The sequence below is a fragment of the Neovison vison genome, chromosome 13, assembly GCF_020171115.1.
Source record: "Neovison vison isolate M4711 chromosome 13, ASM_NN_V1, whole genome shotgun sequence".
Taxonomy (NCBI): domain Eukaryota; kingdom Metazoa; phylum Chordata; class Mammalia; order Carnivora; family Mustelidae; genus Neogale; species Neogale vison.
Genome location: NC_058103.1, coordinates 31,765,893 through 31,793,650, shown reverse-complemented (window position 1 = coordinate 31,793,650; position 27,758 = coordinate 31,765,893). Strand labels below are relative to the sequence as shown.

General features: G+C 45.0%; 1 protein-coding gene across 1 annotated transcript in view; it reads left to right on the top strand.

Moving 5' to 3' along the window:
* The first annotated feature begins 7,042 nt into the window (after positions 1–7,042).
* The window catches only part of SUSD6 (sushi domain containing 6), a 92,927-nt gene continuing 72,211 nt past the window's right edge, over positions 7,043–27,758 (top strand). The window contains exon 1 of the mRNA XM_044231762.1: positions 7,043–7,291. The gene's annotated coding sequence lies outside the window, so the exon portion shown is untranslated. The remainder of the gene's footprint in view (positions 7,292–27,758) is intronic.

Below are 27,758 nucleotides of genomic sequence, written 5' to 3'. Positions count from 1 at the left end.
CTCTCCTCCTTCCAAGCTGGCTTCTTAGGTTCCTGCCCCTTCTTCTCCCTTGGTAAATGGAGATCCAGCTCTACCTGGGGAAATCTAAAAAAAGAAAAAAGAAATCTTCACAGTGCACCTCAGTGGAGGCAGATGGGACTGACACACTGGGGTCTGGCTGTCTCCTCAAGGTACCCACATGTTCCCTATCCTCACTCACCCTACTGGCTTTGCTGGTGAGTGTGTCTAGCCCTGGGCCACCTATGCTGGATTCTGCATTCCCACACGGTGGCTTCTGCAGACACAGGGGCTGGTTAAATGTTTAACAACTTGTTCTGGGCGGGGGGGTGGTCTGATTGGTAGCTTGGCTAATTTCTGTGATGTAAAAAATTCTACCCTGTGTGATTTCAAGCTGTCAAGGAGGTGTTCTTGAACATGGATTTGGGAAGAGATCCTAAGTAGCATAGTACATGGCATTCCCACCCTAAGTATATCATTGATGTAAATAAACTTGGAAACATTATTAGATAAGGATACAATGTAGTAAAGTAATTGGGAAGTGGTAAGTTTCGAGTATTTATTACTTAAGATATAATTTATGTTTTAATTTTATATATATAATTTTATTTTTAATAAAGTCTGTGTTTAATAGCTGGCTCACAAAAATCTTGGCAAGTTCGCAGTTGGTTCTTGAAAGACAGTCCAGGGAGGTTTCAGCACTGCAGGGAACGGGCTGTGGTACCTCTTTAAAAATCACATTTGGGGGCGCCTGGGTGGCTCAGTTGTTAAGTGTCTGCCTTCGACTCAGAGCATGATCCCAGGGGCCTGGGATCAAGCCCCGCATGGGGATCCCTGCTCTGCGGGAAGCCTGCTTCTTCCTCTCTCACTCCTGCTTGTGTTTCCTCTCTTGCTGTGTCTCTGTCAAATAAAAAAATAAATAAAATCTTTTAAAAAAAATTAAAAAATAAAAAAATTTTAAAAATAAAAATCACGGGTGCCTGGGTGGCTCCATGGGTTAAGCCACTGCCTTCGGCTCAGGTCATGATCTCGGGGTCCTGGGATTGAGTCCAGCATCGGGCTCTCTGCTCGGCAGGGAGCCTGCTTCCCTCTCTCTCTCTCTCTGCCTGCCTCTCCATCTACTTGTGATCTCTCTCTGTCAAATAAATAAATAAAATCTTAAAAAAATAATAATAAATAAATAAATAAAATAATAAAAATAAAAATCACATTTGTCTTTCCCATTGCAAATTGCGGTTGTATTCCCAAAGAGGTTTGGTAGGTCTTTCCTCCTTAGTAACTATGGTCTCGGCCTTATCTTTCCCTCTCTGTACCTCAGTTTCCTAATCTGTAAAATGGAGATCATAGAATTCATACCTACTTTACAGGTCCCTGCAAGGGTTGCATGAAATCACGGATGGAAAGCTATTAACACAGTGCCTGGCAGACAGTCTGATGTAAGCTGGCCAGAACTTTACAGCTCAGCCTCGGTCTCTTCAGAAGTCTGAAGGAGGGGGCGCCTCCTAGTCCTTTCATCCCCCTGCAGCTGGCTGAGCCAACTCACCTTGAAATCACTTGAGAGTGGAATGCCCGGGCAGTCTGGAGGAAGAAAGTCATCAAGGGAAGGCAGTGTCAAATGACCAGGAGCCATGTGGATGTGGTTTGTGTCTGCCAGAGCCTCAGGCCCTGGGGCTGCCCCCACTGCCTCCTTTCTTCCCAGCTGGTTGACTCCCAGAGTCACTGCCCAGCCCCGGGGCAAAAGGCAGAAAGTAGAAACAGGGAAACAGGGTGACTAGACTAGAACCTGTTGAAGGGGGAGCTGGACAGTTATCATCTGAAGACAGAGCAGGTAGACACTCTCTTTGCCATCTTGGCTTTTGCTTGAGTGTATAACCCAGCCAACGCTTTCATCCAGTTCACCTGATTTTTACCAGATAAAAATGTCAAAGACTTGTCAGTGCTTCAGAAAAACAGGAGGGGTTTTGGTTACTCTCTTAGACTTACTGACTGGGCAGTATTAGATGCGCACTGCCTCAGGTGTCCTTTTTCCCAGGACAGGGACTCCTTGCTTGAGCAGCCCTGCTCTGACCTCTGACCTCTGCAAAGCTCCATGACTAATGGCCACCAGGGCCGGGGTCACCAAGCCTGGTCACTGAGAATGACATGTCTGGGGTCATAGGCTCCCGAATATCTGAGGAAGGATGATGGCACAGGCCTATGTATTCAGACAACCAACCACCTGACCTTAGGATCTTCCTCCCCAGGGTGGGAACTGCCCCTCAGATCTGCTGGTTCAGCCCTGCCTGGCCCACCCATCAAGGACTCTGACTCCCTGCGTGAAGATAGCTGGAAGAGTCCAGATCCTCTGGGGTCAGGTGCGTTTACTTATTCACCATCACGGGGCTTTGGAGACTACTCAAGGAATCTTGAATCAAAACAAGAAACCCCACGCTAACTCCTGCGTGAGGTCAGACAAGTTGGTAACCTGCTTGGTGTCTCAACTTCCTTGTCCTTCAAAACAGGGGGTTAATTAATGTCTCATTTTATGGGAATGTTGTGCAGATAACATAAGCTGGTACGCAAGAAAGCACTTTCAAAAAAAAAAAAAAAAGAAAGCACTTTCAAAAAGATCAAGAAATATGTGAGGACAATTTCTGGCATTATTTGCTATTTTTATTGGGGGTAGGAAGGGCCATATATCCATATGATGTATTTGGATAAGTACAACTTTTGGACAGACAAGAATGAATTCTTGGGACGCCTGGGTGGCTCAGTTGGTTGGACGACTGCCTTCTGCTCAGGGCGTGATCCTGGAGTCCCGGGATCGAGTCCCACATCGGGCTCCCAGCTCCATGGGGAGTCTGCTTCGCTCTCTGACCTTCTCCTCGCTCATGCTCTCTCTCACTGTCTCTCTCTCTCAAATAAATAAATAAATAATCTTTAAAAAAAAAAAAAAGAATGAATTCTTGTTTTGCAACATACATGCTTTGGAGTTGTTTTTTTTTTTTTAAGATTTATTTATTTATTTCAGAGAAGCAGCAGGGAGGGTGTGGGGCAGAGGGAGAGAGAATCTCAAGCAGACTCCGAACTGAGTGCAGAGCCCGACACAGGGCTTGATCTCACAACAATGAGATCACAACCTGAGCAGAAACCAAGAGGGTGCTCAACCAACTATGACACCCAGGTGCCCCATGTAGTTTTTAATGTTACAAAAATCTCCATGAGACTGTTTCCTCATGTGTAAAATGGTGATGATGATACTTAATTTGAAGGATTGTTGTCAAAATTAGTGGCTACATGTATAAAGTTGTGCTTACCAAGTACTTAGCACACAGTAGGTTCTAATAAATGGTAGCTGTCACCCCTGTTGTTAAACATAACAACCACAGCAACACAGATACCAAGTATTAATTCCCAACCTTTTCTCTCCTTTACTTCTTGCCCTTTCAGTGATGAAAGGGAAGCTCCTCGTTGGATTCCTGAAAGAGGGAGAAAGAAAACCATGCCCTGGGGCGCCTGGGTGGCTCAGTGGGTTAAGCCGCTGCCTTCAGCTCGGGTCATGATTTCAGGGTCCTGGGATCGAGTCCTGCGTCGGGCTCTCTGCTCAGCAGGGAGCCTGCTTCCTCCTCTCTCTCTGCCTGACTCTCTGTCTACTTGTGATCTCTCTCTGTCAAATAAATAAATAAAATCTTAAAAAAAAAAGAAAAGAAAACCATGCCCTGTGACTCATACGAGTGACCAACTCATTCCAGTTTGCTAGGACTCTCCTAGTTTTAGCACCAGAAGTCCCAAGTCCCAGGGACCCCACAGCCCTATACAAACTGGCATGATTGACTCTTCACCACCAACCTGGGCCCAACTCTAAGCCATCTTCCAATATCCAGGCTTAGAATGTTAAGATTTATACTGGAAATCTGGGAGGCCCCAGGAATATTACGAACTCCAAGAGCCAGTTTAAGTCCTTTTAGGACAGGTAGGGTCTCAATAAATAAATGAAAATAAAAAATTAACTCTGGGGGCGCCTGGGTGGCTCAGTGGGTTAAGCCACTGCCTTCGGCTCAGGTCATGATCTCAGGGTCCTGGGATCGAGTCCCGCATCGGGCTCTCTGCTCAGCAGGGAGCCTGCTTCCCTCTCTCTCTCTGCCTGCCTCTCCATCTACTTGTGATTTCTCTCTGTCAAATAAATAAATAAAATCTTAAAAAAAAAAAAATTAACTCTGGCCTTAAAAGTCATTATGGTAGCCATAAGATACAAAAAATTAATTCTGAAGTCCACATACTATATGAGACATTTATATGAAATGTCTGGAATGGGCAAATCTCTGGAGGAAGATAGTAGCTTATTGGTTGTGGTTGGGGGGAGTGGGGGGGGTAGGATGTGCCTGCATGGGTCTAGAGTTTCTTTTTGGGATCATGAAGATGCTGATTGTGGTAATGTTTGCACAACTCTGTAAATATACTAAAACTTTAAATATATAATTAGACATTTAAATTGTGATTATATGGTATATGAACTGGACCTCAATAAAGCTGTCAAATTTTTAAAAATTGAAGAGAGTTTTTAATTTAAAAAATGGCTCTTCCCAAATTAGAATTTCTACATCTAAATTATTCTTAACCCTCATTTTAAGAATTATCTTTTCAATGGCATAAAAATATTTAACCTTGGCCAGGAAATATCACCCCAATGTTGCAGAAAAAATGAGCAAGACCCATAGCAGAATGTAAAGAGCCTTTTGCTCAGCTCTATAGGAGGCCAGTGGAATTCAGGCAGGTAGAGAAATGGGAGGAGAGGAGAGACTGGGGAGCCAGTATTTACAAAAGGAGAAAAGAGACTCACCCCTGACCCTGCAATATAACACAGAAAGAAATAGAAGCTAAACTGAGCCTTGTCCAAAATGCCACAGAAAGGAAGGAGAGCTCTGGAGAGGTTGCAAAGGGCTGTTGTTGGAGAGGACATTCCAGGCATAGGGAACAGTGTGGGCACAAGCTCTGAGATGTAAAAGTAGGTGGCATGCGAGAGGTTAGGACACAGGTGGTATGTCGGGTGTGTGGAAGGATGGAGGGGACTTGTGGAAGGATGGAGGGGACTTGGGACAGATTTTGGAGAGCACTGGACACAGCCCTTGCTTGGGAGTTGGATTTCATTCAGTGGACACTGGGAGATCCCAAGCGAGGATTTTCAGGAAGTGAGTTGCAGACCTACAGTGAGAGATCGTGGGTCTTGCATGAGGTCACTAAGCTGCTCAGTGGCCAAACTGACTGTAGTACAGAGCCAGGGGCTCAGATACCCAGCCTAACCCCTATTCCACTACACCAACCTGCCTTTGTGGGTAATCTGCCCACCTTTTCTTCTCTCCATTTGTTTTCTTTACCCTTTCCCTTGTCCCCTTCCTGGCATTGGGTATGCCTGGGGTGTTCCTGCAGCCCACATAGGGTTACTGAGCTCTGTTGCAGACCCAGGCCAATCTAATACTTGCTTTCCAACCCCCTGGTGATCTGGGCTGTGCAGCCCCAACAGAGAGGGGAAATGAGCAGGATGGGAGGGATGCCCAACAGGAAGCCAAGGAAGAAAGAAGGCAGAGCAAGGACATACATATGGAAAAGGTAGCTAAAGCCACAAGTTCTGTGGGGTCCATGAGGGGAAGGTTCTCTTTGGAGATGAATGCCTGAGCATGGGCTCTGGTTTTAGGTACCTTAAGGACATGCCCTGTTAATTCACAGCACTTTTCCAAGGAACCTACTAGAACTAGGTTAGGCGAGAGGCCCTGAGAGGGGAGTATCCTGTCCAAAGGGCATCTGGGAGGAAGGGACTGCCTGGCCTAAGCTGCAGGAAGACGAAATCTGTGGGTCCAAGGGCAAACTCAGGCACTGATTCTCAAATAGGAGCACTTCTGAATAGGCACTGTGCAAGGTTCCTGGGCCACAAAGATAAAGTCACCATCATCGCCATCAATGGGCCACAAGCCCTGTAAACACACAAACGGAGGACTACCTCTGAGGGCTGCAGTGAGATCACCAACAGACGGTGTAGCCATATGGTGCACAAACCGTTCGCATAGTATATCCTGGAAAACAGCCCAAAGAGGCAGGGCTCAGGATGGGAGATAAAGTTAGGAGTATGGTGTGGTCCTAGCCCCCACTCTGCCGATCCTTGCTCTTTTGCTCTTAACTATAGTTTTCTCAACCTTGAGATCAGTCCAGTGCTTTCGGTGTGCTGAAAAATCACTTTGGGGAATGCTTCTTCTTTTCTTTTTCCTTTCTTTCTTTCTTTTTCTTTTCTTTTTTTTTTTTTTTTAAGATTTTATTTATTTGACAGAGAGGGAGACAGCGAGAAATGCTTCTTAAAATAGATCCCTGAGTCCAATCCTAGTTCTCCTGAATCAGAATGGCTGGAGGCGGGATCCCGAATGTGCTTTTTTACACGCACCCACCCCCGTGGGGCAATTTCAAGCTCGGTAAACTACACTACATAGTTTGAGTACTCCTTAAAAGGGAGATGATGACCTGCATCAGTCCTAGGTCTGGCAAGCGATTCAAGAGCTAATAAGGCAACAAGCGTGAAAGCGCCCTGTGAACCTGAGAACAAACCAATTATTTGCAAATAATAGTAATCCCATAATCCAAAAAACATCCACAAAATCCACAAAATAATAATAGTAAAAGAACTAGAGAGCGCACGGCAAACGCGGCGCAGGTTGAGCTGGTGCCACAGCCCCGGCCACTCAAGCGCAGTAGGCGTGACTGTCCCTTTAAACAGTACCCCCCACCCCCCCACCCCGCCCCGCCCTGCCCGGCCCCGCCCCGCCCCCCCCGTCCGGGCTCCCGGCTAGCTTCCCGCGGGGCCTGCGGCCTCTCCGGCGGCGCTTGCGTGCTGGCCGCCGTCGACCTGCAGGGCCTCCCAGAGGGGCGGTCCCGGCGGCGCGACGCCGGCGCTTGTTGCGTGCGCGCCTGACCCCGCCCCTTGCCCGCCCCTTCCCCTCCCCCCTCCGCGGTTCTCCCCCGCCCGCGCGGTACAGCTGGGCCAGTGACGCGGGAGCCGCTGCTGCTGCCGCCGCCACCGCCGCCGCCGTCGCCGCTACCGCCGCCGCAGCCGCCGCCGCCGCGTTCCATTCTCTAAGCCGGCGACAGCCTCGCCCCCCGCCTCCCGCCGTCTCCTCCCGCAGCACCGGCCAGAGCCAGCCAGACAGGGGCACTCAGGGCCTCGCCTAGACCCGAGAGGGTTGCGGGCGCGCGCAGGCGGCAGAGCGGATCCCAGCGCCGCGGAAGCTTCGAGCGCCCCCCCCCTCGCGGAGGTCGCCGCGCGGTTCCCCGGGTGAGTTGTCACCGCGGCTGGGGGGCGGCGAGGCCGGGCATTGTGTCACTGGCGCGGCCGACAGGCTGTCAGGGGCGCGGGGTCGGCGCGCACCTCCAGGGACGGACGCCGGGGAGCCCCGGCCGGCCGCCCAGCGTCGGCTGCTGTGTGCGCCGGCCCCGCTGTCACCCGGCCGGCAGCGCGCGGGGCCGGGAGGGCGGCGGGGGAGGCTGAGCGGGCAGCGGCGTGGGCTGTGCGCAGGCCGGGAAGAGGACCGGACGGCGGGTCTGCGGCCGGGAGCTGGTGGCCGAGACCGAGGCGCGCCGTCTGGCTTCGCCCGGCGTATGGGGTCGCGCTCCCTGGCCGGGAGTCAGAGCGGAAACCAGACTGTGCGGGTCGCGGGGGAACATGAAGGAGGAGGCCCCTTTCTTATTACTGTTACTTTCCCCCTCCGGCCGATCAAAGCTGCGGGTGCTGCGCGGGGCAGGGTGGCTTGGCGACGGTGGATTTCCTGAGGAGATCTTGGAGTTCGTGTGTGGGAGCAGTGGGAGCTTTCTGGAGCCCCTGCGCCTCATCTGCTCTTTAATCGCAAAAACTTTACTTATTATCCTGGCTGAGACTCACCGAAATCACTTCCTGTTTATATATGTAGACTTTCTTTTTTGCTTCTGGTTTTTAGGGACTCCAAATAATAGTGTAGGTGTGACCCTCTCTCCCGGTTTGGCTGTGGGGCTGCTGAAGTGGAAAGTTACCTGTAACGAGATTAGCCGGCGGTGGGGGTGGAACTGTTAAGACCCGAGACGAAAACGACGTCAAAATCAAGTCTTTGACTCCTTAGGGGGAAGTTCATGTCCTGCTGTTCCCACAGAATGTACTCTTAGTGGTCGGGAGCTCGCTGCTTTGTTGCTCTTGCTTCCTGGGCTTGTGTGTGCTTTGTACAGAGGTGCAGTAGAACTACCCAGTTCAATTAACTGTGGGCCTTTCCTCCCCCTTTCTAGATCGGCAGAGGTAGACGTGTGTCTTTCCATCCTTTGCAGTGGTTAATTCATTTTTGCTCTTTTTATTCCTCTGGTGTAAAATGTGTGTATGAATGATACACACACACACACACACACACACACACACACACCTTTTCTGTTTTGGGAATTCCACACCCAAATTGTCACCATCTAGTGGAGGCTAGTACAGACATGTTCTTGGCGTTGAGTTCTGAATTTTCTGGGCTTTGCATTTTTAGCTAGATGCATATTTAACCAGAAATGAAAAATTTCACAGTTGGTTGGGTGGAGGGGCCAGGAGTAGGTCTACCTCCCCCTTAGTAAAGGAGGTATTTAATAAAGCAACAATAATAGCAATAATAGGAACAGTTCTTGGGGAATGTGTACCAAGCTTTATGCCAAGAAGTTTACTTTCTTGATCTCATTTAATAATAGACTTTTGTGGTGGATATTGTTATGATTTCCTTTTTTTTTTTCCCCCAGTTGAAACCGAAACCAAATAACTTGCTTAGGGTCACAAAAATAGCTTATGGTGGAGACCACACTTCAACTGCTAGATTATACTATTAGCTTCTAATTTGCTTACCATTTAATAAAATTGAAGCTGGAGTCTTTCTAGAAGTTTTTCTCTCTTTTTTTTTTTTTTTTTAAGATTTTTATTTATTTATTTGATAGACAGAGAGAGATCACAAGTAGGCAGAGAGGCAGGCAGAGAGAGAGGGGGAAGCAGGCTCTCTGCTGAGCAGAGAGCCCGATGTGGGGCTCGATCCCAGGACCCTGAGATCATGACCTGAGCTGAAGGCAGAGGCTTAAACCACTGAGCCACCCAGGCGCCCCTCTAGAAGTTTTTCAAAGCACTACTTCAAGCTCTTTTTCAGATCTTGAGCATCCCTAATTCTCCAAGGTACACACTTTGGGCATGTGCACAATATTCAGTTGTTTATTCATTCTTTCATTCAGTATTCCCAAGTATTTAAGTGATGCGGAATGTATGTCAGGCACTGTGCTAGGTATTGGGGATACTGCAATGAATAAGACCGAACACAGCCATGCCGTCATGGAGTTCAGTCTTTTAAGTCAGTGTATTTTGGTTTATGTTGTTAGTTTTAAGTGGTGACGATTTGCTGCTTAAGGACCTGCTGTCAAGTTAATTAAATTAGAAGACACTACTGGTATGAGGACTGATACTTAGGACTTCCTGTCTGCATAGTGACTTGGATACTGTAGTACTGTGTTCTCAGAGTAGGGCGGTCTCCCACCCCACCCCGCAAAGGTTTAAACCCTGATATCAAACCCAGTGTCAGTTGGCACAGTTCAACTTATTTTCCGAGAACTGGACTGCTTTCTCAAAGCCTAGAATTTAGGCAACAGAAAGGAGAAGAAATGTAGAGTGAGGTGTTGCAGATGCGGGCTGGTAGAGAAGAGACCTCAGCATTGTTTGCTTTCCTGGCAGGTCTCCATCCTGTGGTGACTGAACTTGTGCTCTTATGTAATGGTGCGTTTCCTGGCAGGGGATTTCCTCCTTTGCTGTTGCTGGGGCCGCAATTTCTTCAGCTATCCTCCCACTCCATATACATGTATGCACCCTCCAAAGGTAATCATTCACCTGGCTTTTTAAAAGTAAGAACTTATTTCAGGTTTATTGCTACTAAGCATTATTTCATTCCCTCCATGCTTCCAAGCTTTTCTGTAGCCCAGAGAAAAACTTGCTTTATATTTTACATCATTCCTTATGCACTCTTCCCATATCCTTAGCTGTTTTGACAACCAGGTAACTCCAGTTGTCTCTTAAAGAACACAAGGTTAGGGGCACTGACCCCTATGCAGTAAAAAATCCACATATAACTTTTGACTTCCCCAAAACTTTGCTAATAGCTTGCTGTTGACAGGAATTCTTAGTGATAACATAAACTGCTGATTAGCACTTATTTTGTATGCTACATGTATTATATACTATATTCTTACAATAAAGTAAGCCAGAGAAAAGAAAATGTTATTAAGAAAATCACAAGAAAGAGGAAATACATTTATAATACTGTACTGTAAAAAAATCTGTGTGGAAGTGGACCCACGCAGTTCAAACCTGTGTTGTTCAAGGTCAACTCCCCTGGTGTCTGGCTGTGGGCTTAGAGGATTACAGTATCTTTAAAAAAATTATTCACACAAGCTTCCTCATTTCTGTATTGAAAGAAGTGAACTGTGGATAAGTCTTGAGCAGAGCTGCTTGTGGGTAGAGAAGGAAGACCAGAGAGCGTGAAGTGCTGTTTTTCCCCTCTCCTTCCCCATGTACAAGCAACAGTTCACTGAGAGGCAGCAGGACTATAGTGCCCACTTAGAGGCCTGCAGTGCCCACTTGAAGGCCTGAATGTCAGCAGGTCCACTGGTAGTGCTTGTGTAATTGCCATGCATGAAGCATTTTACTGAGCTCCTGAATTGACATGTAATCTCCTAGCTGAAGCTGACAAGCAGGATTCATTTTCCCTCTTCTATCTTCCTGGACAGTAAGGAGGTCTTACTTAGGGATCTTCCCTTAAGCGGTAGGGGAAAGAACAAGTAGAGGAAGAAGTGCAGTGCCTTATTTTTTTTTAATATTTGAAAGCAGATATTGCTCAGGTGCAGACCTGAGTGTGGAGTATTAGGACAGTTGGGTTAAGGGTAAACACTGGGACAAATGCATGTATGATAATAGAGACTCTTTATCCAGGTTTCTCCTCAAGATGGCTTCAATCTAGGGGCCACCCACATATCCCACCATAGTGAGATTTCATGTAGTGGAATGGTTTCTAAAAAATTAATATTCTTAAGTTATGTTGCCACTTTGCAGAAGTCTTGGAAACTAGAGCAGTGAGAAACGATGCCTGTAGTGTGGGAGGGCTATTTTCATACCGGTGGGAATGAAGGATGCAGCTTGACCTTTGGGGCGGGGGGTTTTGTGATGAGTATTTGAAGCTGCAGCAGCTGTGAATCTGAGGCCAATGAAGCGATTCCAGGCCAGCGTTGGGGTGACTGTCCTTGAGCATCAAGATCTGTTCACTCCCACTCTCGCTGGAATTCAAGGCGACAGCCATTGTTCCCTTGGATGCTTGTAAGTTCTTGAGTGTCTGTGTAAAACCTTTATTTGAAAAAGTAGAGGCACTGGGGAAAGAGGTACCTCTTACAGGGCTTAGGTTTTAGCAGTAAAACCTGTCAGGCATCTGTGGATGTTTCCTTTTTTTTGTCCTCATGTGTGTCTGTGATGGTGTCCTTTTTCTTTCCCTTTTAGTCCTTTGGCCTAGAAACCAGCAGGGTTCCTCTGTTTGCTCTCTCATCCTCTGATTCTTCTAAGGGTGGAAGCCTCCACTCTGCTGGTAGACCTCCAGTGGTGCTGAGCTGGGTCACTTTGGCTGTGAAAGTCCACCTATGCTTCTGTCAGGGCATGGGGACACTTGAATCTCTGAAGGTATTGGTATAGCAACAGCAGAAAATGCCCTAACTTGGGCAGATTTCACAGGCTCCCGTGTAGCCTGTATTCTCCTTCCTGGGCCCTTATATCTCAGAAAAGGAAAATAGCACCCTTGAAACACCTGAAGGCTGCATGCCAAGAATTTATGCAGTATTCTAGAAACAGGATATTATTAAAGTGTTTTCTCAAGCAGAAACAGATGTAGTTCTCTGTTACTGTTGCCAGTGTTAGTAGATCCTTGAAATTACCTGATAGCAGTGTGCCCTTAAACGTACTCTCACTCCCACACATATGTGTATGTGTTAGATTTTTTTTTTTTTTGAGGTCCCAGTTGCTTGATTTGGGGAAAGTTAGCCTGGGTTCCTGATGACAGTAATAGATTCTCAGGGATTTGCCGACAGCAGAGGTGGTGACTGACAATTCTTTATTACTCAGAAGAGGATCTTTTGTGGTGAAAAATTCAATGACTCGGGATTCTTTTCTCCTGTAGTTGGAGATTGGACATAAAACCTCAGAGAAGAGGTATAAATAGGGACTCTTTCTCAGACTCCTCTTTCTTACCATCCTTTCTTAAGGATGGGGGAAAGTCTCATCTTTACAAATCCAACCTCCTGCCAGCAGTGACTTGCCTTTACCCACAAAAGTTTAAGATCAGAGCATAGAGTTGGCCAGTGTGTAGACTCTCTCCACTTAGACTTTTGGCTAGACTAGGCTTCAGCTTCTGACAAAGCCAGTAAAATGAAATTGGCTTCTGGGAATGGGATAGGACTGTTTATCCCATTCTTCCTTCTTTGGGCTCTTTTCAATTGATCTGAGTAAACTAAGTGGGTGGAAGTTTTAAAAAGGGGACTTGAAAAAGAGAACAAGGTGATTTTGATCATTTTGCATTTTAAGTGGTAGCCTGGTCTCTCAGAGGGAAGACTGGAGTTACTTTTTTTTTTTTTTCCTTTACACAGTGGGGGCAAGATTACAGAAAGCTTGGAGAATAGAGGGGGAGAAAAACTCACCATGCTCTACCATCCTACCACAAACATCATTTTCGCCTGTTCTGTGCTTTCTTTCAGTTGGAAATCCCTGTATATTCATTTTTATATATTTTTTTCATTTAGCATTATACCATCAATATTTTTCCATAATGACATGTAGCTTTTATAATTATTTCTAATGGCTTTGTAATATTTCATCACTAAATCAGCTGTAGCTGACAGCTATCACCATATTTTAATTTTGCTACATTTTCATCACCTCAAAAAGAAACTCCATTAGTAGTCATTCCCTGTTCCTCACAATCCTTGCAGCCTACGGCCACCACTAATCTACTCTGTCTCTGTAGTTTACCTATGTGAACATTTCATATAAACAGACTCATACAACATGTGGTCTTTAGAAGTTGTCTTCTTTTACTTAGCATAATGTTGTTGAAGTTTATCCATATTATAGCATGTGTCAGTACTTTATTCCACTTTGTTGCTAAATAATCTCTTATATAGATATATCACATTTTGTTTATTCATCAGCTAATGGACATTTGGATTATTTCATTTTTTATTATAAGTAATGTTGCTGTTAACACCCATGTGTAAAGTTTTGTGTAGAGATATGTTTTTATTTCTTAGGGAGGTATTTTAAAAACTGCATCCATATTTCTATTCTGGAGCTAACATTTTGGTTATGCAGTTTGGGGAAGAACAGTGTTAAGGCAAAAACTTTTGATTGTGTTTTGTTGAGTATATTGCCCTGAATTAAGAAAAGATGCTACCAAGAAAAAGAACAAATGAAAGGAAGAATTATGTGTGTAAGAATACAATAGCATGGTTTCCAAATCTTTGGTGCTGAACTTTAAAGAGTAGTGGGAGTTTACAGATGCAATAGTGCCTACATTCAGTGCTCATGTACTGTTGCTTTAAAAAAAAAAAAAAAAGATTTTCAGTATGAAGCCTCTGTTCTAAATCACGTCATTGTGTTTTATGGAGTGAACTTTACCATGAACCCCACAGAGCCTTCCTTATCAAATGTAATTTATAGTTCTCAGAAGCTTTTCCTTTTCTTATGAAACATTCCATGCCAGGGTTCTGTGCACCTGCTTAGAAGTTTTGCTAGGCTGCGATGGAGAGCCAACCATCAAGGTGTGGGGGAGAGGGGCACTGAGTGTGGTTTAAATGTAGATCTGTGAAAAACTGCTCTTCAGAGCAGCTTTTATAGGGCTCTTACTGGTGGACTTCAGGCGCACCTGAGGTTAAAAATATAGATCATGCCAGACACAAAGAGGAACAGATGGTATTGCTGGGAGTGTCATTTCCTCTACAGGATATGCTCCTGGCTGGTTTCACACCATACCAGCCATATTACTGAAGTACAGAGCCTCCTCTTGCCCTTGTCCTAATTGGAACTACCTGCATTTGTGAGCAATAGCTGCTCTTGTTTTTCTTACTCCTAGGTCACTTACCAAAAGCTCTTGAAAGTGTGTGTGTGCAGGCCACCTCATTCTTTTATTAGAGGATCAAGGTGGTTCCAGAGAAATGTGGGGTACAAGGCACATGGCGTTTTGTCCAATAAGGCAGACAAAAATTGGGAACTTGAATTATCTTCTCCTGTACCTGTATTACTTTCTCTTGTAGCTGGAGCCAAGCCCAAGGATCAGTCCTTCCAGAAAGTTCCTGCCTCTGTGTGTGTGTGTGTTTATGTTTGTATAAATGTGTATGAATGCTGCCATAACTTCCCTGACAAAGTTTTAGAGTATTGGGGTGTGCTCTACCTGTTCATGCAAATTCTCTTCCCAAGTGTTAGAGGGGCTCAAAAGGCAAAGGGAGGTAAGATAAAATTCTTATCTGAAGATTCAAATTCTTGGGCATAATATACAGGTATTATTCAGACTTCCGCACAGCAAACCAAGTATGTGATGAGAGAGACTCTAGGCTCATTAGATGCTAGAGTTGGAAGGTTGTAACTTTGGGGTAATTTCCTCCTACCTCCTTACTTTATGGAAAGTAAAGTATTCTTTAGTAAGAATGGGAAATGGATGCTCAGAGTTGACTTCTCTAAGGGGTGACAGGGCTAGTAGAGAAGCCAGGGCTCCTGATCCCTAGCCTAGCACTCTTTTTGCCAGTGTATGATCAACTTTTCTTTCCTCTGGTCTTGTTTCAGGGAAAGGGTATTGGAGCCCAGAACAGTGTATGGTTTATGTTTTTAGGAACAAATTCATGCCCTTTCTGTGATTGTAGTTTTTGTTTTTTGTTTTTAAAGATTTATTTATTTATTTGACGGACAGAGATCACAAGTAGGCAGAGGGTGGGGGGGTAGTAGGCTAGAGCCCGATTTGGGGCTCGATCCCAGGACCCTGAGATCATGACCTGAGCTGAAGGCAGAGGCTTAACCCACTGAGCTACCCAGGTGCCCCTCGGTGATTGTAGTTTTGAATCTAATAGTGAAATTACAGGGAGGAATTAGTCTTTAAGTTCAGTTCTTCTGAGGAAGAACTGCTGTTAAAATGGGCACTGTTGTGCTTAGGCTGGACCTGCTTAACTTTTGTATCTCTGTATTGTGCTTCCTTGCAATTCATAAAACACCACCAGCTCCAGCTAGTGGGATGTGTTCTCTGAGTCCTTTTCCCCATTGGGTCCCTCTTGCCCAGATGGGACAGTGACAGGTACTGGTAGCATCCTAGATGTAGTAGGACTAACTGATAATTGGAAACATGCTGTTAGGGAGGGCTGATGCTCCCTCCCCCCTACCCCATTAGCAGTCTACAACCCTTCATGGCTGCAATGTGAACACACATCTGTAACTGTCTCTAATCAGTCCGGAAGGAACCAGGCTTCTTGGGCTGAGGTCATATGTGCTAGTTTTCTCCACCCTGGAGAGCCAGTGAGCAGTTTTGTGCTCAGTGGATAGTGCTTTTCAGTTGGCCCACTCAAGACATTTTTAGAGAATTAGCAAGTGGTATGTTAGCTGGTCCACACCTTTATCAGTCCTTGATTCTTATCCACCTGCCAGGTGGAAACTGCTGTGGGAAGGCCATCCACCTCCTTGTTTCAGTCCTGTGGGGATTTTGCATGTTACACAGTGGGATGGCAAGAAAAACAGGCTCTGAGTTTCATGAGAGTTCACTGGGCCGTCTTTTTCCCCCCTTTCCCTGCACCTTCAAGTCATAATAATTTGTGAGCTGATGCTCCTGTTGAACTGCGACATCAGGCTGGTGGGAGTTTAAATGGTTGGTGTAGAAACCAAAAGGAAGTAAATCTTACCATTTCTTTAGTAAGTATTTAGTGAATGCCTGTGGTTAGTGCTAGGTATACAGTTGTAAACAAAGAACAAAATGGACACAATTCTTGCCTTCATGGCCTTAACAGTCCAAGGAAATACCCATGGGTTATCTAACTTGAGAGTAGTATTAGAGGAATCTGTTGTATCAAGTCGACTTTCAGTTAGGTACTCTGAAGGAGTTGCTCTGACATTTTCAATGACGTCTGTGCTCTAGTCCAGCTATCACCCTGGAAGGGAGGTGGGCTGGGAAAATATCCTTGGAGAATTCTGGCCTTCCAGGCAAGAAAGCAAATTGCCTTTCTCAACGGAGTAGGCTAGGTCTAGGAGTTTGGTCTAGTGTGAGAATTCCTGCTTACTGGCTTTATTTAACCAATCAGTTTTTATCGTAGAAATGATTTCTGACCCTGAAATTTCTTTTCTCTTTTCTTTGCTTTTAATTGAGAGAGGAAATTAGGTGCGGGTTCCACAGTGAGAAACTGGGAGAAGGGAAATAGGAACAGTAGTGTGAATTCTTTAGCGAATATTTTTTCTCCCATCTTCCCCAGGCTTTAATTTTAGATGTAAATGTTGACTTGTGATATCTCTTTTCTTGAACTGTCTGTGGCTTTATAACCTGCTGGGGCAGCAAAGAACCAAAACAGTACTGGCACGCATAAGGCTAATTTGCATACAGCCCCATATATTTTACTTCAGTGGGTAGCCATCTCTGTCGGACCAGGTTCCAGGCTGAGGTTGGGAGTCGCCTGAGGTCAGTCAGTGACAGTCTTGTCCACCTCTTTGTACTCAGCCCCAGGATTATTTGGTTGGTTGATTGACCAAGGATAGAGGATCAAAGTCAAAAGGGTGAGAGGGCAAGGCGACCTTGAGGCCATGAGCCGTGGATGACAAGGAATCAAAGAGTGGTATTAGTGATGAAATTCTAAAAAGAGGCATTTGGAGGAAGGGCCTGGGCTGCGTGAAAAACAAATATAAACAGGGTGATAAAAAGTGGTTAACATTCATCAGCTTCACTCTGTTTGGTAGCAGGAAAAGAAGACTGCTCAGAAACCATGGAGGCGGGGCGCCTGGGTGGCTCAGTGGGTTAAGCCTCTGCCTTCGGCTCGGGTCATGATCCCGGGGTCCTGGGATCGAGCCCTGCATTGGGCTCTCTGCTCAGCGGGGAGCCTGCTTCCTCTTCTCTCTCTGCCTGCCTCTCTGCCTACTTGTGGTCTCTCGGTCCAATAAATAAATAAAATCTTTAAATTAAAAAAAAAAAAGAAAGAAAGAAAGAAAAGAAACCATGGAGGCAGGAGGAGGTGAAGCAAAGAGAGGGTACTAGAGATTCTTCAACATGTTTTAGCAAGGCCGGTGAAAACCAAACTACAGGGCCCCTTAAAAATTTGGATTCAGCCGGGCGCCTGGGTGGCTCAGTAGGTTAAAGCCTCTGCCTTCGGCTCAGGTTATGATCTCAGGGTCCTGGGATCGAGGCCCGCATCGGGCTCTCTGCTCAGCAGGGAGCCTGCTTCCCTCTCTCTCTCTCTGCCTGCCTCTCTGTCTACTTGTGATCTCTCTCTGTCAAATAAATAAATAAAATCTTAAAAAAAAAAAAAATTTGGATTCAAGACCACAGTTCCCCTGCTAATTTTCAGGTGCAGGTTTTTGTTTCTGGAACTCTGTCCATGTTTTAAAAACTTCAGGAGGCATCAGTCATACCCTAAATCCAACCTACAAGTGTGTATCTACAATTTGACCTTATTTACTTAATATATTTTTAATATCTACTGTGAATCTGTTTGCAATCAAGAAAGTAGTAGTAGGATGGCTTGTTTCTGTTTGTTCTCCAGAACTGAGCTCTTTTGGGAGTGGTTCTTTTGCTTCTGGAATTATAAAGTGTAATTGTGTGGGTCATCTCCTTTGAAGGTCTGTGCATGCTTTTGAAAAATCTCATCTTTGAAAGAAGGGCAGCTCTCTACAAATGCTCACTGCTTTTCTTGGATATATGTGAGCAACAGCAGAATGAACAGATTTCAGAGCCTCTGGTGTTAGTAAAACTTTCTGTGAGTAGCAACAAGGTATGTATTTTTCAAGCAGTGCATCTGAATTCATTTATTAATTGGACAAGTATTTATTGAATGCTCTTTCCCATTTAAACATCTCCCCACAGGGATTCTTTGCCTCGAACAGCCTAACAAATGTTCTCCAGTATTTATTTTGGTTTGTCTTTTCCACTCATGGATTTTAAACCCCTTGAGGATGGAAGGGCTGGTTTAAGTCTCTGATGTGTTTACTATACAGGCTGGGCATCCATATTAAAGCAGTACAGATTTCTCCATTTTACAGAGTGCTTTCATGTAAGATGTCATGTCATACCGTGAGGAAGATTTTAGTGGGAAAGACATGGCCTTTGGTAACCAGTAGACATTTAGCAGCCACTGTGCTTGTAGATAGTAACACTGAGTCAGCCCAGGGCTGGCTGAATCACAACACTGGTACTGCATGCTGGAAATAGGAAACCTCCTGGAATTGCGGACTTGATAAATCTTAACTTTCTCATGAAAAACAATACAACAACCCTTTCCTGTTTCCCCACCCCATCTCAGCATAGGTACTCTGAAGGTCAGTATGTTTTTGTATACAGTTGGGACAAGAATGTGGGAGTGTACAAAATCTGAAAGGCAGCTTTCATCTCCTAACTGAGGAAAAGTATTCTCTCCGAGGGGATTTTATTTTTATTTTTGGAGGGGAGCGGCCGTAGGGTCAAAACCTTCGTATCTAGAAATCCATGCAGTTTGGGGATTATTAGAAGGTCCAGTTGGGGATAAGCCAGAGAACTTCCAAGTTCTCTGGGTCTTAAGGACTTGGTGGTGGGGATTCTGAGCAACTCTGTAAACACTGTTTCTAAAGGGGAACTGTCTTTGACTGAGACCTCATGAGGACTCCTTTAGGAACGTCCTTCCTTTTTTTGCAGACAAAGGAACCTCGAGTCTCCTGTAGGCGAGGCTTGACCTCCTCTTCCCCATTGTCCTGCTGTTGTTTTCAGAGGAAGTTGGAAGTGAAGGTCCAGTCTCACCCACGACAGCTTAGATTTGGAGAAACATGAAGCAGTGCTGTTACTGGGGCAGGGTGTGCTTAGACAGCCCTGCTTTTTCCATGTAGTTGGGAAAGTGGAGGAGTAAGATTGGCTGTGGGCCAGGCACAGTTTCCCCCTTTCCTGTGGTGAATGAAAATGGATGATTGTTTTACGAAGCGGGTACAGAGTGGGAGGCAAGTAGAAGATAGCAGGCCTTGGACTCGGATTAACTCTGCTTCCACTGTCAGCTCAGCCATTTTTCAGCTCTATGCCGTGAGCAGTTTTAACCTCTCTGGTCCTCATTTTTGTCATTTGTAAAATGGAGATGATACTGTTTTAACACTGCCTGTCTCCAGAAAGGTGGCTACCAAAATATCAATGATTACTTGCTACGGGGATTTGGGGGTGATGAAGGGTAACAGGAAAACTATAACTTCTTAAACTTTCTTTTTATGTCATTTGAATTTTTGACTGTTGGCATGTATAACTTAAAAGTACCCCCTAGTGGGATTATTATGAAGATCAAATAAAATGGAATATTTAAAACCAGGAACAGTACCTGACAACTAAAATATACGCAATTAGCAGTTTATTTGGGGAAGAAGTGATATTAATATTAATTCATGGTCAGCCCTTGCTTTTGTAGTGTTAAATTTTCAGTCTGCCTCGAGTGGTTTGGGTAAGTCTCTTCGTTAAGCCCCAGTTTCTTGAGCTGAAAATGGGGGTTTATAGTAGTATCCACTACATACATGGGGTTTGGAGGAGACATAGCAAGTGGTTAGCCTGGTATCTGGCATGTGATTAGTGCTCAGTAAATAGTAACTGTTACCAGCTGTTATCCTCACAGCTATGCTGGAAGCAAGGTGGAGTTATGCCCACTTCACAGTTACAGGGAGTGAGGCGCAGAGTGGTCTAGTGCCTTGTGTTGAGGCCGTGTTGAATCAGCAGCAGAAATGGCCTTCTCTGTTATCTGCCCTCCTGCTGGAGTTCACACCAGCAGCCTCACAGCCTGGAGTCGGCTCACCTCTCCTTCCTTCATCCTGGAAGGCCTGCTCAAGGATGGGCTCAGCCTCTCCAGGGGAAGGCCTTGCTCCATACCACTTTGGTACTGCCTGTGACTTCCACCTGCTCTATAAATAACTCTCTTCTGCCTATTTGTGGGACTGAATGGTTGTGCTGAAGTTAGACTTGGTGGGAAATAGGTTTTGAGCTTTGTGCTGTGGGCTTCTGCTCTGTATATTCACATTCCCCCCCCCCTTTTTTTTTTTCAAAGATTCTATTTCACAGAGAGAGATCACAAGCAGGCAGAGAAACAGGCAGAGAGAGAGGGGGAAGCAGGCTCCCCACCAAGCAGAGAGCCCGACATGGGGCTCGATCCCAGGACCCTGAGATCATGACCAGAGCCGAAGGGAGAGGCTTAACCCACTGAGCCACCCAGGCGCCCCTCTGTATATTCACATTTAGCGGGGGGGGGGGGCAGGGGAAACCCTGAGTGGTTTCTACCCAGAGTTGTTTCCAGAAAGTGGGAGATCCTCCTCATCAAACTTAAGGGGTCAGAGCTGATGCCACCAGTTTCTCCCCTTGGGTTTGTACAGTACAGGTCTCACCGTTGCCTCTTTGGTTCTCTTCATCAGACTTTACAACATTTGTCTTGCCGCCTTCTTCATAGGAGTCATGAGGTACTTACCATCTGGTGAAAAATACTGGCAATGCAATGTCAAAAGTTATACCCATCTAAATTTGCCTAGTGGCCTGGAAGGAGTATAAGTATTTATACAGATTCTTGCACTTCATAGGGTTTTTTTTTTTTTCGTGTGTTTCAAATACACCCTTTTCCAAATTTGCATTTAGTGCCGGCTGGCAAACCTTGTATTCCTTTTTTTGGGAATATATACTTGCTGGAGTATTGCATTTACATTGTATAATTCCACATCAGGATCTGAAGGGCCCTGCTATTGAGGCAATCATTTTTCAGTACTTAATACCAGTCAAGTCTGTGCACCTCTAGACGAGTCTGCTCTGATTCCCAGCCTGCTTTCTTTTCCTTATTTGTGGCTGTCCAAAGACCTCTATTGAAGCACATCAGAGTGGTTCCTGTTGGCTTGACAAAAGGAAGATCTTGGAGGAGCTTAAAGACCTCGTGGAAAGGACCCTCTTAATCTTAGCTAATCGCAAAATGAGACTCTACAGTGGAGAAGCCACCCTCGCACCCACTTTATGGAAACCCCTCTAAAATACAAGTTGTTCAGGCTGTTTGTCATGTTTCTGTAGTATTTTTCTGGTTTTTGAAAACAGACCTGCTTAAATTAATTCTGGCTGGTATCTGGAAGTGAGGTGACTGTATGCCCACTTCAGAGTTACAGGAAGTGAGGCACAGAGTAATTTGATGACTTCTCTTAAGTCCATACGTTGAGTTCGCCAGGGTGATGCCTGGAAGATTTGAAGGAGATATTTATAAAAGAACGAAGCTCTGGGTTTATTTCAGGCCTAATCGTGAACTTGCAGGAGCAGCTTCCGAGCACTGCGGAGAGAGAGGAATGGCACACTGCCTTGGAGCTGTCATCTAGGATGCCACCTTTTGGGAACCATATTGTAGGCAGTCTCTGGCCTATGTGAAGTCGTGCCTGGGCCTTATCAGAAATGAACCAGATGGTGTTTCTAGTGAAACTGGCAGCTGTTCTTGCTGACAGAATTAATTAAACATTTTTACATGTAAATGTGGAATTATGGGAAGCTTTCTTTTGGAGTTTTAGTTGAATATGAGAGTGCTGCCCTTACCTTCCAGAGGCCTTAAATTTTTTTTTTAATTTAAATTCAATTAATTAACATATAATGCATTATTAGTTGCAGAGGTAGAGATCAGTGAGTATCAGTTGCATATAACACCCAGTGCTCATTATATCATGGGCCCTCTTTTATGTCCATCACCCTTTTACCCCATCCTCCCTGCCCCCACCCCTCCAGCAACTTTCAGTTTCTTTCCTGTGATTAAGAGTCTCTTATGGGGGATGCCTGGGTGGCTTCATCCTGGAAGGCCTGCTCAAGGATGGGCTCAGCCTCTCAGTTAAGTGTCTGCCTTTGGCTCAGGTCATGATCCCAGGGTCCTGGGATTGAGTCCCACATCAGGCTCCTTGCTCTGCAGGGAGCCTGCTTCTCTCCCTACTTTTGCTAGCATGCTCTGTCTCTCTCTGACAAATAAGTAAATAAAATCTTTTTTAGAAAGTTTAGAAACTTTTTTTAAAAAGTCTCTTGGGGCGCCTGGGTGGCTCAGTAGGTTAAAGCCTCTGCCTTTGGCTCAGGTCATGATCCCCAGGTCCTGGATCCCAACCCTGCATCAGGCTCTCTGCTCGATGGGGAGCCTGCTTCCCCCTCTTTCTCTGCCTGCCTCTCTGCCTATTTGTGATCTCTGTCTGTCAAATAAATAAAATCTTTTAAAAAAATTAAAAAGTCTCTTATTGTTTGTCTCCCTCTCTGATTTCATCTTGTTTTATTTTTTCCTCTCTTCCCCTACGGTCCTCTGTTTTGTTTGTTAAATTTCACATATGAGACTGACATATGAGTGAAATCACTTGATAATTATCTTTCTCTGATTGACTTACTTTGCTTAGCATAATACCCTCTAGTTCCATCCATGTCATTGCAAATGGCAAGTTACCATTTTTTCTGATGACTGAGTACTATTCCATTGTGTATGTATGTGTGTATAACACATGCACACACATACACGCACCACATCTTCTTTATCCATTCATCTGTCGACGGACATCTGGGCTCTTTCCATAGTTTGGCTATGGTGCCCCTTCGGATCACTACATTTGTACTTTTGGGATAGATAACCAGTAATGCAATTGCTGGGTCGTAGGGTAGCTCTGTGTTCAACAGAAGTCTTTATTTATACTTTGCTTCTGGCCGTAAGTGACCCTCAGCTCTGTGTCTTTCCCCTCTGGTTACTTTCTTCACCAAATGGGCCATTTATGGTGGGGAGGTATAAGGTAACCAGTCTTCTCTCTAGTGTAATTTGAAGGTTGCTGATGGGATCTTGTCCCAGAACGTACCTGCTACATGGATAACCTTGGTGACTAAAATGTTCCATCATTTGAGTCCCTCCTTTGGGTTAAGACATTTGGATGTAGCACATATGATACCTGGGAACAGTGACAGAGTACGAGACCCAGAAAGGAAAGAAGAAAAATGTGGAGTTGGACAAGGCAGGAAGTACTGAGTGCGTGCTGTGCGCCAGGTTCTTTGCTAGGTGCTGTGCTAGGTGCTGTAGTCTGGTGGGCTTGTCTTCCCAGATCAGAAAAGCTCTCAGAAGTTAAGGGCTGTAAATTACTCTGTTGGGGGTAGAACCAAGGTTGGAGTGATAACAAAGCCTGTGTTTTTCAGGGCAGATGTAATATATGTGGGTTAGGAAGTTGGGGTGGAGGATGAGGTGGTGAGGGAGACAGAGAACAAATCCTCAGAGAGGAGGTCAGGGCCAGGTGGGAGCTGCAGTGGTGGGGTGCACCGGAGTGGGTGGTCCTCAGGGAAGGTCTGGGAAGGAGGGGTCCGGGGAGCAAAAATAAGCTGAAGTGGAAAGAAAAAAAGGTTAAGGTATCACTTGGTGGGGGGGTTCTATACTGTTGGATGATGGCAGCTTTTCCCTCAGGGAAACTGGGGGGTTTGTTTAGGGTAGTCTCTGCATTTAGGCAGGTGGCAGTTGGCCCCACAGGAAACCTTTTAATCCCTGGTATTTATAGACTGTCCTATACTCCACTGAAAGGCAATTCCCATTTCATTTAGGGAAGACGGCATTATCTGCCTTTGAGATGCCGCATTTATGGATCTCCCTTTGGCCCAGCAGGAGGGGCTGGGTAATGCCCGGTTATATTATCCTGGTTCCCTGCTGACTCAGAGGTTGTGCAGGGACACTTCTGCCATTTACCTCTAAGTGACCTCTGGCAGCTCCTTCTTCTGTAGTTGCCGCTTTTCTTCTCAAAGTTGAGTTGGAATCAGGACTGGGAAAGGTAGCCCTCTTGTCTCTGTGTTTAGGGTAGCCAGGAATTCCCTAGAATAGTGATTCTGATTTGTTCCCTAGCCCTTATCATAAGGCTAGGATGGCTCCATTGATAGCATGGCCAAACCCTACATTCAGTCTAGTTCACCATTGATTTATTGATTCGTGCTAGAATGTATGGGGGTAGAGTACAAAGATGACTGAGACAGGTCTCCAGCTGCAAATCTAGGGGGATAATGAGTAATGAACTCCCATTTGGGTCAAGCTAGTTCTTCCTTATAGTAGGAAATGCTCATACACTTGCAGTCTTGTCTGACTTAAATCATTATTGTGAGGAGTAATTGTAGGAATAATCAATTGAGATTTATATATATGTATATATATATATATAGATGTACATACACACGTATATGTGTGTATATACATATATATATCTAGATTCATGTAAAATTTTCTTAATATTACAAGGTAGACTCATAATAAAAGGTAAGGTGTATGGAGTGCTTTTTACATGGGCACTATTCTAAGTGCTTCGTTTGTATTAGCTTATTTAATCTTCACAGCTACTTTGAAGTAGGTTGCTTATACGCATTTTATAGTTGTGAGAATTAAGGCCAAATTGGATTTTAAAAAAAACTTTCTAGGATGGCATGGTTTGTAAGTAGCAGAACCAGCTTCTGGTAAGACCCTGAGGAAATCCTGGAAGACAGGGCCTCCCACCCCAGGGGGAGGCCATAGCCAGGACTTAACCCTCAGAGACTAGAATGGAGCAGGGTGAGGTCAGCCTGGTGCCCAAAAAATCATTAGCATTTCTATACAACTTAATTAAATTACTGAAACCATTCTGAACTTGGAGCCATGTATCTTGTATAGTAATGCAATTGAAATAGATAATATAAGCTAAGGAGAAAGGACAAAATTGGTAGCTCACATATTTGGATGTGCACTTAACTGACAGACTAAAACACAGAGAGGCCAACCCTAACGCCGGTATATCTTTATTCAGTTTACAAATGAGTGCAAAGACCTAGGCAACATGCTTTGTGTAGGGACTTTTAAAGAACAAACATTAAAAAAAATAAAAAAAATTCTTCCCCTCTCAGCCTTTTTCTGTTGAAGTTTCTATTGAAGATACCTGAATTTGATCACTAAGACGCACTGTATCCATCTTTGGCAGTTATTTTCCAGAGAAATCAAGCTCATTTTTGAGGAGTCTTCAGGCCAGTTTATCTCAGCTGTGGAAAATTGGGAACAAACATACATGCACATTGTGGAGAGGACAATCTCTCCGTTAGATGCAAGTCTATAAAGGGAGCTCTGGGAGTTAATGTCTCAGAATTCCTGTTGCAGTCCACTCCACTCTTTAAACGGCTTTTTTAACGTGCAGTGCCTGTCTCATTAGCAGTTCAGGGGAATTAGCCTTCAACAACTAATGACCTAGTTCCCAAATTTGCAGCAGCTTCAGAAGTTTCTAGAATGCCCCATGCCCTGTTTCTCAAAGTGTGCTTAATTAGAATCACCTGACCCACCTTGCATGTTGGGAGTCAGCTCCTTTGTGGGTGGGGTCCTGGCATTCATGTGTAAAACACGTCCTTCTGCTCAGGTTCTGAAGTAGAGCTTTGAGGCCAAATCCAAGTCCACCTTGAGAGGCTACAGAGCTGCCAGCTGCAGCGTGAACAGTCTTCAAGGCTTCCTGTTTTCTTTTATAATGAGTGGAAATTTTGCCTCCTATTCCAGAATACATCCAGGATCATTTTAACATTTAAAATGAATTATATTAATCTAATATGGGATAAATGTGAACCCCTGTGCTTTGGGATGATACTGCTTAGTTTGTAATCTTGGTGTCATGAATTGCTAACCGTAATGACCTTGGGCAAGTTATTTAACTTCTCTATGTCTTGTCTAAAAATGGAGATAGTCATAATACCTACCTTTTAAGGTTGTTGTGAGGATTAAATAAAATATTAGATAGAAAATGCTTAGATCCATGCACAATGATTAAGCAGTCAAGTACCAGTTAATAATAGTAATGCTATTATTACTGTTCTGAGTGTCCATGTCACTGGGAGTCTGACCAACCCCCACCCCCCGCCGTAGCTATAGAAACTGTTGTTTCAGATTGACAAAACATCCCTGTCGCCATTGACACAGCCAGGCCACAGGCTTATAAAAAGGCCTTTTGCCATCCATAAGAAGCCTAAACAGAACACTGGGAAAATGCTTTGCCATAACAGATCTTCTCAGGTCACACCCTAGTTTTATTTTAGTTGTTTGAGATCCCTGTGTGAAGCATGACTGTGCTCAAGCTGTCAGAATCTGGTATGGGTGGGAGGGAAGTGCTTGTTTAGAAAATGTCAGAGAATCCACCAAGTTGCTTTAACCAACAAGTGTTCTTCATTCAGTCTGCACTTTCCCCCTTTATTCTTGTTTAATAGGAAAGAGGACTAGATTGCACTTTTCCTTTGTAAAGTACACATCTCATATTTCCTCTGTTAACTTACTTGTTTTTTAAAAAATTGAGAAATCTCAAGTTGTACTTGTTTCTTTTTTCTTTTTTTTTTTTTTAAGATTTTATTTATTTATTTGACAGAGATCAGAAGTACGCAGAGAGAGAGGAGGAAGCAAGCTCCCTGCTGAGCAGAGAGCTTGATGCTGGGCTCGATCCCTGGACCCTGGGATCATGACCTGAGCTGAAGGCAGAGGCTTAACCCACTGAACCACCCAGGCGCCCCAAGCTGTACTTGTTTCTTTTTTTTTAAATTTTTTAAATTTTTATTTATTTGTCAGAGAGAGAGCGAGGGAGCGAGCGAGCACAGGCAGACAGAGTGGCAGGCAGAGGCAGAGGGAGAAGCAGGCTCCCCGCTGAGCATGGAGCCCTATGTGGGACTCGATCCTGGGACACTGGGATCATGACCTGAGCCGAAGGCAGCCGCTTAACCAACTGAGCCACCCAGGCGTCCTATACTTGTTTCTTAAAGAAAGTTCATGAAGTGCTGGTCTGGCAGTCATGGAGGGAGAAAATCACCTGTGATTTCCCTTCCTCCTCTCACCGTTGTTTACCTGTTTAACTGTGCTGCTTCTATCTAGGATATCTAGGGATGGCAGAATGGCCAGCAGAGTCTTGGGGAGAAGGGCCACATTTCTGGGAACCAAGATGGCCCTCCCCTGGCTCATCCTTACAGTAGGCAGCCCCCCTTTGGGGCAAGTACTTGGCCGCACCCTCATCCCCAAGTGTCCTCTCCCCTTCAGAGCAGTTACGTGGAAGTCCAGGTCCTTGTTTCCAGTGTGCCGTGTGTTCAGGCGTTTGTGGCCTGGTTTATGTTGATTCTGCTCTCCTGATCTTATGCCCATTTTTCACTTAGCTAGGTGCTGAGGGTTCTTGGGCCTCTTTCCTTTGTAGGAACTAATATTGGCTCTCAGGGCAAACGCTTCTGTCTCATCCCTGTCTCTCACTAAATGCAGGTAGAAAGATGTGTTTTACACGTGAAGTTCCCCTAGGAGGAGAACTTGGTTGGGTAAAGAGAACACTGCCCCAGGGCTTTTTTTTTTTCTTTTTCTTTTTCTTTTAGAGCTTTTTAAACACAAGGCTTCCTCCTCCTTTTCTCCTCTTCCCAGAAGAAGAGCTGCCAGTAAAATTTTAGTGCCCGACTGTTGAGATATATTTATCACCATTGTGATGGATAAAGGACTTAACTCCTTTCCTTATTGATCCCCTTCACCTCCTTGTAAATGGGAAT